This window comes from Mus musculus, chromosome 3 (genome assembly GCF_000001635.26).
Source record: "Mus musculus strain C57BL/6J chromosome 3, GRCm38.p6 C57BL/6J".
Lineage (NCBI taxonomy): Eukaryota > Metazoa > Chordata > Mammalia > Rodentia > Muridae > Mus > Mus musculus.
In genome coordinates, this window is record NC_000069.6 from 6,163,546 (window position 1) to 6,173,539 (window position 9,994).

Genomic DNA, 9,994 nt, shown 5'->3' on the forward strand with positions numbered 1-9,994 from the left:
ATTGGCTCATAATATTGCTGTTGAGCATGATCCTGAAAAACAGGAAAAGCCTGACATATTTTTTGCAACCCTTTAGGAGTGCAAAAAGAGTGACCATTGCCAATTGCTTTCTTATCTGCATAAGGCGGAGTAGGTGGGGGAGCACTGAAACTCCTCCCTATTGGACCAGATCTTTCTGCCTCATACTCCGCAGCAGCCTCCTTCAAATCTTCCTCCTCTCCTGTTGATAATTTGGAATCCTCTGAGCTAGACAATTCTAATGACTCAGAGTCCTTGAGAGAAGGGTAAATTGACTTAATTTTCTGCTTTTTATTATTTTTTGTACTATTTTTTGTATCTTTACATTTTGGGAGTTGACAATTAAAGCCATGATATAAGATCAAGGCAAGAAAGATAGCAACCCCAGCAACAATTATTGGATCTATTTCGTAGGAGAGCATGCCTCTCACATTAATTTCTTTCTACTTACCGGTACCACCATTCCTCAGCTGAAGAGTTCTGAATCCACTCCGGATCCTTCACAGCAGTCTGTTTTGCGGGAACCTCTATTAACTGCTCCTTCCCTGTGATGCAGTTCTGAATCCTCCCTGTAGCAGGGGGTTTTCGCTCGTGCCTGAAGATGTTTCTTGTCCTGGGTTTTCGGCACCACTTCTTGCGCACGCTCGACTGGCCAGGAAGAATGACGCTGCAACAGGATCCTTCTGCACACGTTTATTGGGAGAGCTTGATTGTAGAGGCGAAAAGACCCCGAGCCCAGAACTGGTGCTGCTTATATAGGCCTAGGAGAGGCGTGTCTCACACCCGGATTGGTTATGCACGAAGCCTCATTTGCATGCTCCTCATCTGATTGGCTACTCTCTCTCTGTACTTCATAGAACCTCATTAACATACCTCATTTGCATGCCTCACATCTGAGTGGTTATACTCTCAAAGCCTCATTATCATGCCCGGGCCAGGCAGTGTCTTTGTAAAAAGCTTTACTGCATATGTACACATTGGTTGTTTGTCCAAACTTATGTGTGGTGGCCAGCAGTAGTCAGTGCCACTCTGCAACGTCACATGTGTATTCCCAATGCAATACAAGGAATCATGTAAAAATACAGTAAAATGATACAGGAAGTAATGTCAAATCTAGGGAAAAAACAACAAAAAATCTTTTAAAAATACATTAAAATCAACTGTGTACATAAGTTGTAGGTCTACCAGTAGCTGTACTAAGTAGCAGGGTCAGCACTCCTAGTTCAAGACTTCCAGATCTGCACAGGTAAGTCATACCATCTTTGGTTGTCTGCAGTACCAGGAAGGATGGGAATGAGAGTGATATCAAGAATTCTGAAACACAATGTCAACTTTCACTTGGCAGCTGGGCCTTGATGTCCACTCTGCATATGGGGCACTTTTTATTGGTGATCAGCCACTGAACAACACACACTTGGTGGAAAAGTTGCACACATGGAAGGCGCCTCACATCTTCACCTTCCTCTAAAATAGACAAATAGATAGTATATTTTTCCTCTGTGTCTTCCTCAGTCCCTTCTTCCCTATCTTGTTTGCAGTGAATTTTCCTCTTTTTTATATTTATGTGGATATGTGCATCTTTCAATTTTCCCTGGGAGGCTCCACGATTGACATTTCCTAATCTTTCTTCCAGATGAATCAATTCCTCAAAATTGCCACTAAAAAGACCTCTGAATGATGCTCCATCCAATCCTGAAGAAATATAATGGATGTGAGGATAGCCTGCCATGTCAGGAACCATTAAAGGAAGTGCTCCTAACTAGAAGTGATGAAGTCAAGGTGGGGCGTGGTGAGGGTGCAGAGAACCAGGTGTGTACGTAGCTGCAGTTACTCCAGCTTCAATTCCCAGTTCCCAGGCAGTTCTCTCTGGAGCCTGGCAAGGATGTGAAGACATGGTTTAAGGCACATGAATATGAGGCCCATGGTCATAGTTTGGGTGCATCCTATGTGGGTGGGGTAGGGGCTGTTCATGTGCCCGTGTTGGATGCTGCATCATCATCCTACTCTGAACTTCCTTCCTCTGCATCACTTCATGAGGGTGCAGTCTCTGGGCTGAAGGTTCTGGGGCTGGAATATGGTGTGAAATTGGCTGGTGAGCAGGAGGAAGATGCTGAGGGATGGGTGCAGCTGTACTGCCTAAATGTGTTGGCGGCGATGGTGCCACAGGGTGAAATGTTGCATGAGAAGATATCTGAGAATGGAAAGCATGGACAGGATGCGGAATCACATAATCCACTTCAGGGGCTTGGCTGAGTTTGAGGAGGGGCATTTCCATGAGAGTGATGGCAAGCTGAGGCTTGATGGTGCAGGTGCAGTGGTCTTGTCAAGGAAGCATACGGAGGTGGCATGTAGTGCCGACATGACGAAAGAGAAGGCTGTGGAGGGGGCTGGGGCTGAGGCTGGGCAACCATGATGGAGCCATAGCCATCTATTGATAATGGCTGAGTTGGGGCAGCAACAGCCTGATGGCGAATGACTGCAGGCTGAGAAAAAGTGACAGGGCAGCAGGGGTCAAAGGCAGATGAACCATGGAAACCCTCACTTCCATGGGTCCTGAGAGCACTGTTGCTCAGATAGACTGGCAATGCCTGCTGGTCATGGTAGCTGGAACCAGAGCTGCTATTTGCTTCACAAGGCGCCTGTACTTGAGGTCTTTCCACAGGTCAAGCAGGGTCACTGAAGGAAGGAGAAACTAGGACAGCAGTATGGGGAGTATGGTGGTGATGGTGGTGATGCTGAAAATGGTGGACATGCTGCTGAAAACAACTTGAGTGTGGATGTGCTAATGCATGATGACTCTGTGATGTCCCTCCACATGGTGAGTGCTGGGGGCAGCAAGAAAGTAGCCTTGGCATTGCAGGAGGACCACTTTCTGGGACAGCATTAGATCCAGTTCTCCTCACTTCATTGCCCACAGAAGAACCATTTGCACTATTGCTTGTAAGATTAGCTTCAGTCTCTGACACTGTGAAAGGCTGGCTACTGGGCACAGTTGAAGTAGTATCAGAGGCTTGCTCAGAGGTAGATGGATTTGAATTGTTAATGGAAGCGCTAGTAGTTTGTGAGTCCATTCTAGCAGAAGTGGTTGGTACTACAATAGGTTCATCTTCATCAACAGTAAGGTCCACAACTTCTGCTGCATTCTGCCTCAGGGGCTGTATAACAGTAGAGATCCTATTGCGGTTTCGAGGCTCCTGTGGCCGTCCTGTATGCAAACTTGAACCTTGGCTCCAATGAGATTTGGAGTGCCCAAGGGTTGAACGAGACCGATAGCTTTCTCCACTAGATTGGTAACAATCTCCACATCACTGTCAGTTGTGGTAGCATTAATTTCTTCATTGGCAGTGACCTGAGGAGGGAAGGAAGCTTTTATCACCCCAAATCTTCATCAATACTTCCTGGGGGAGCAGCGGGGTTGCTGGGGTTCTCACTGCAGATGCACACAGGTCCTCTTCTCCATCGGTGGAGGAGCTGGACGAGGAATCACTACTGAGGTCATTCTCACTGGAGGTACTGGAGCTGGAGAGAAGAGCATACTTCCTCTGAGCTAGCGCCTCCCACTTCTTCCTCTGCACTAGCATCCTCTCCTGCTTCTGTGTCCTCTGCGAGGAGCTGCTCTTCATCAGCCTCTTTCTGCATGGGACTCTCCTTAGTGCATTGCCATGCAAACAAGGTCTTTTCATTAATAAATTTGGCACAGGTTCTGCCTCAATTCGAGGCCACTTGTGAGACCTTGCACTGTGACTTCTGCTTTTAGCACTCAGAACAGGCTGGGTATGTCTCACCCAGACTTCTTTATCCTCATCTGAAGTCACTGTATCAGAGCCCCCAAAATGGAGACTAGATGAGGGAGAAGACAGACACTCACTTAAGGAAGAGTCATTATCCTCATCACTCGGTGTCTCTAGCTGTTGCCTGCGCCCTAGGATTTCCTGATTTTCTTTGACACAGTTCTGCACATATGAGGGGCCAGCCTGCTGGCTTTTGTGCATTTTCCTCACATCACTTTTTTTCTTGTTCTTGCTGGTTGCCATTCATGTCCTTCTCTTGTTTTTGTGAATCATCATACAGATGAGAGAATTCATTCCCCACTTTACTACTAATCATCCCCACTTCTGCAGGGAAGCTCTTGGTGGCCCCTAGGCGCTGTAGGTGCAGAAGGACCACCTTCAGACTCCTGTGTTGTGGGCGCATCAGTAGTCCCACTCTTCATAGCCACTTTTAGGGTGTAGAGTTTGTTAAATTCAGGAGTCCATTGAGACGTGGGAAACTTCAGGGAAGGCCTCTATTTCTCCAGAACAAAAACCGATATTTCCACACACCACTGCTGATTCTGATCAATTATCCGAGTCCGCACGCCCCATGCGGCCAGGTCCGGGACTAGCTGGAGTCGGGCTAAGGAACAGTGCACCACCAGGTGAGGCTGAGGCTGGCTGGGCGGCTCTCCGGACTCAGGAACTGACTTCTAAGAGATAACAACCAATCACAAACTAAGATACAATATGAGAAAGTAAAACCTATCGCTTAAAAGTTGGACAAGTCAACCCAACAGAAAGAGAAGGGTCCTAAGAACAGGTACAAGAGTCAGAGACCCATGTGTTCTTATACTTAAGAATTCTATAAAAATACTAAGCTTAAAACTATAATATAGACAGAGAACCTGATACAGACCCTTTTTAGCCCTTTGCTTCCAGTTTCACTCTCAAAGTGTTCATAAGTGCTTTGCATATTTGATTCAAAGAGCACTGTTCTCCCATTGTCTGTCATCCCTTCTGGCCCTTACATTCTTGCTTCCCTTTTTCCACAGAGCTTCTCTTTCTTGAGCTCTGAGGGGGCAGATTTGAAGGGGTCATCTGATTTAGATGCTTTCTATCTGGCTATGAGTCACTGCATCTGTTCCCATCTGCTGCCAGAGAAAGCTTCTCTGATGATTATGAGTAAGAAACATATCTGAGTATAGAAGAAAATTATTAAGCATCATTTTATTGATAGGTTTTTCTGGACTACATATTCGCTGGTTCTTGATCATCTAAGCAGAAAAATTAACTTGGTAAGTGCTACAAAGATAGCTCCACAGTTAAGATTATTTGTTCTTTTAGAAGATGCGGGTTCAGCTTCCTAGCACCACATGATTACTGTTAACCTTCAGCAATTCTAGTTCTTATGTATCTGTTGCCCTCCTGGATTTTTCAGCCACTGAGCATACATATGGTTCTCAGACCTACATGCAGACAAAACACCATACCCATTAATTTTTTAAAGTTTAGAAAAATTTGCATAAAATTGTAGAAACATAATTCTGCCAACTTTAAAATACTTCTAATGCTTGTTAAACTTTAATTTAAATCAAGAAAATATATATGCAATACATTTGTCTAAAGTAGTTTTTTCTATGAGGGTTCTTCATCTTTATCATGTGCACAGAGACTGTTCTACTTATGCATGTTGAATTTCTGCCTCGTAAAGAGCAACTTAAGTTTACAACATTTGGGTTAAACTATAATTTTTACATGCACAGTTTATACTCCTGCTTATAAAGAAAAATAAATCATAAGTCTTTACTGCACTGAAAACAATTACAGTTTAATAATTAAAGTTTATCAGACTAGGTTTATTTTAATATCAGGGGAACACTAGTGCAGAGCAGTGGGACTATAAGAACATTCTAACCCCTTATGTGACCAAGTGCACACAAAACCTGGAAAACTAAGAAAAAGGAACCACATGATTAGAACATGTGAATCCATATCTGAGTGTCCGTCTCCATAGGGTATGCTTTTGAAATTATGCCTTAAGCATATGTTCCAAAGTCTATGAAATAAACATCATAGCTGGTTCATTTGAAACTATTTGTTCATTCTTTATAATTCTTTTTTTTTCTAAAGAAAATACCCTTCTTCAGAGTTGGGTAGTAAAGAACAAGTAAAATAAAGCACAAAGTCCATTTTATGATGCCCCAAAAGAAGAGACACAAACAGAACATACACCCTTCATGGTGGTAGCCTATCAGAGCTCAAATTGTAACCCACATGCAACATGAATGTCACTCTTTCTAGCATTTCTTACTTTATTGCACTGATAATATACCCAGTTCAATGAAGTTAATAAAGGACAGGCTGATTTGACCTAGTATACAGTTTGAGGGTAAAGTCTTTTCTCATGCACAGCATACTATCAGGAACCTAAGGCAGGAATCACACAGCATCTTCTCTCATGAAATGGAGAGCAGCGAATTCAATTAGTTTTTTTCTTTCTCATTCACTAGAACATTTCACTCCATAGAATTGTTACCCAGACTTAGGACTGGCCAACCAACCCCACTTAGTATAATCTAAGAATTTCCTCACAGACATGCCTAGGTGTTTGCTGCCTAAGTCATTTGGGACACTGTTAATTTCAGAATCAATATTAAACATTACTTTGCCTGAGACTCATGAGGATACTTAAGAGAAATATGTCACTGGCTCTTTAATTGGCATATTTTCTGCCACTTATTTTCTTTGAACATTTTCATAGAATACTGTGAATGATGAACCTTAATGTGGAGAGCTCTTTGGGACTGCACCTATAAACTTGGCAGGTATTTCACATCTGGCCAGGACAAAGATGTAAGTTCAGGGCAGGAATCTGACTTTTGCCTAGGACTCGAGAATAAGGCTCAGAATAAGAACATTTAAATTTGAGTCAATGCAAAGCTCAGAGCAGACTCATCTGAGGCATGTATGGCAGTCCTTTTGTCTTGGTCATCCTGATTAGCCCAGTAGAAATGGGTGTTTACAGTATTTTGTTTATTACCTTGCTTGTTCATTGACCCAGACTGGATCTTATTTTGCATGTACTTAAAGTGATATAAAAGCAGACTGGGAAAAAAATTAAACCCAACTGCTTCATCCTCAGAACTGGCAGGGTCATGCTACTGTTGTCTAATTGTCTTTTTTCCCTCCTCCTCTTCCTCCTTCTTCTTCCTTCTTCTTCTTCTTCTTCTTCTTCTTCTTCTTCTTCTTCTTCTTCTTCTTCTTCTTCTTCTTCTTCTTCTTCTTCTTCTTCCTCTTCCTCCTCCTCCTCCTCCTCCTCCTCCTCCTTCTTCTTCTTCTTCTTCTTTTTCTTCTTCTTCTTCTTCTTCTTCTTCTTCTTCTTCTTCTTCTTCTTCTTCTTCTTCTTCTTCTTCCTCCTCCTCCTCCTCCTCCTCCTCCTCCTCCTCCTTCTTCTTCTTCTTCTTCTTCTTCTTCTCCTTTTTCTTCTTCCTTGCTCCTGCTCCTGGAGAACATGTTGACTGACTAAGCTGGTTCCATCACCTAAATGCCTAGAAACACTCTTTTTATACTTATATCAAAGTAAAGGATATAAAATTTTTAAAAAGCATCTTAATTGAAGCAGTAAACAGAGTATCAACATTATCAGTACTTCCTGTGTGAGTTGCTGGTGTCCTAAGCTATCTTAAATTTTTCTATTTAAACCCTTGTGATTATTTGAGTCAGAATGTCCCCAGTAGACTCATGTGTTTGAATGCTTGGCCAAAGGTGATAGCATTATTAGTAAAAGTGGTCTTGTTGGAGTATGTGTGGCTTTGGTAGAGGAGATGGCAGGACAGGGGTGTATACTTTGAGGTGTTAGAAGCTCAAGCCATGTCTAGTGTGGCTTTTCCTACCTGCTTCCTGTGAATCCAGATGTAGAACTATTAGCCCTTTCTCCAATGCCATGTCTAGTTATGCCAACATGTCTCCCTCCATGATGATAATGGAAAAAATCTTTGAAACTGTAAGCCAGTTCCAATTAAATGTTTTTCTTTATAAAGGTTAGTGTTGTTCTGCTGTCTCTTCACAGCTATAGAGACTCTAATACAAAACTGAAGTAAAAAGTGTCTTTGATGTTTTACTTTATTAAAAAATTAAAGTGAAAGGTACTATACTCCAAAACATAAATTTGAAGAAAGCTATTTAAATTATTACAATGAGACCTATAATTTTTTACTCAAGCATTTGTAAAACTAAACAAGAAAATTTACTAGCATTAATAATATGTAATTAATTAATAATATGTAGCACAACTATAAATAGGTAAAAGAAAAACTTATTTATCACCTAGAAGAATAGAATAATTATGTTGATATTCCTTACTAATGTGCGTGTGTGTATGTGTGTGTGCATTTTAGTAAATCTTATCAATATAAATGACTATCATTCATTGAGTGTATAAGTTAGAGAGAGTAAAGTTTTATCTATAATGGTTACACAGAGCCCAATCTTGATAGACAGACAGATAATCATGAATTTCTTGGATCCTAAGGCATGTGGTTGCTTTAATCTTGGTAGAATAAAATCAGTACATGATTAAAACAGTATTAGTAAATATATCTGCAATAATAAGCCAAGACATATTAAACTATTGAGAAAGTTCACTCCAATCATGAAACTATTGTGTTAGTATGTGTTTGTTCAAATTCTTGCTGGTTTGAAGGTCATTGAAAATGCTTCAATTTTTTTTTCTTACATGCATTTTGCATTTATGTTATTTATTTATTTTGAGTTATTTTTTATTAAATATTTTCTTTATTTACATTTTAAATGTTATCCCCTTTCTTAGTTTTCCCTCTGAAAACCCCCTATCACCTCCCCCTCCCCCTGCACCCCAACACACACACTCCCATTCCTGGTCCTGGCATTTCCCTATACTGGGGCATAGAACCTTCACAGGTCCAAGGGCCTCTCCTCCCATTGATGGCCGACTAGGCCATCTTCTGTTACATATATGGCTAGAGCCACAAGTTCCACCATGTATTTTCTTTGATTTGTAGTATAGTTCCAAGGAGCTCTGAGGGTACTGGTTAGTTCATATTGATGCTCCTCCTATGGGGCTTCAGTCCCCTTCAGGTCCCTGGGTATTTCTCTGACTCCTTCATTGGGTACTTTGTGTTCTATCCTTTGGATGACTGTGAGCATCCCCTTCTGTATTTGCTGGGCACTGGCAGAGCCTCGCAGGAGACAGCTATATCAGGATCCTGTCCGAAGGCTCTTGTTGGCATCTGTCTAGTGACTGGGTTTGGTGGTTGTATATGGGGTGGATCCCAGGGTGAGGCAGTCTCTGGATGGTCCTTCCTTCCTTCTCAGCTGACAATAAGACAAATGCCACCAATAGATTGGGAAAGGATCTTTACCAATCCTAAATCTGAGAGGGGACTAATATCCAATATATACAAAGAACTCAAGAAGCTGGACTCCAGAAAATCAAATAACCCCATTAAAATGGGGTACAGAGCTAAACAAAAAATTCTCAACTGAGGAATAACAAATGGCTGAGAAGCACCTGAAAAAAATGTTCAACATCCTTAATCATCAGGGAAATGCAAATAAAAACAACGCTGAAATTCCACCTCATACCAGTCAGAATCAAAAATTCAGGTGACAGCAGATGCTGGAGAGAATGTGGTGAAAGCAAGGAAGCTGGTATGACCACTCAGGAAATCAGTATGGCAGTTCTTCAGAAAATTGGACATAGTACTACCAGAGGGCCCAGCAATACCTCTCCTGTGCATATACCCAGAAGATGTTCCAATTTGTAATAAGGACACATGCTCTGCTCTGTTCATAGCAGCCTTATCTATAATAGCCAAAAGCTGGAAAGAACCCAGGTGTCCCTCAACAGAGGAATGGATACAGAAAATGGGGTATATTTACACAATGGAGTACTACTCAGGTATTAAAAACAATAAATTTATGAAATTCTTAGGCAAATGGATGGGTCTGGAGGGCATCACCTGAGTGAGGTAACCCAATCACAAAAGAACTCACTTGATATGTACTCACTGATAAGTGGATATTAACCCAGAAACTTAGAATACACACCATACAATTTGCAAAATACCTGAAACTCAAGAAGAAAGAAGAGCAAAGTGTGGATACTTCATTCCTCCTTAGAATGGTGAAAAATACCCATGGAAAGAGTTACAGAGACAAAGTTTGGAGCTGAGATGGAAGGA

The 9,994-nt window shown here is 41.7% G+C and overlaps 1 pseudogene; it reads right to left on the reverse strand.

Annotated features, from left to right (window-relative positions):
• Positions 1-1,148: 1,148 nt before the first annotated feature.
• On the reverse strand, positions 1,149-4,365 carry Gm6162 (predicted gene 6162; annotated as a pseudogene).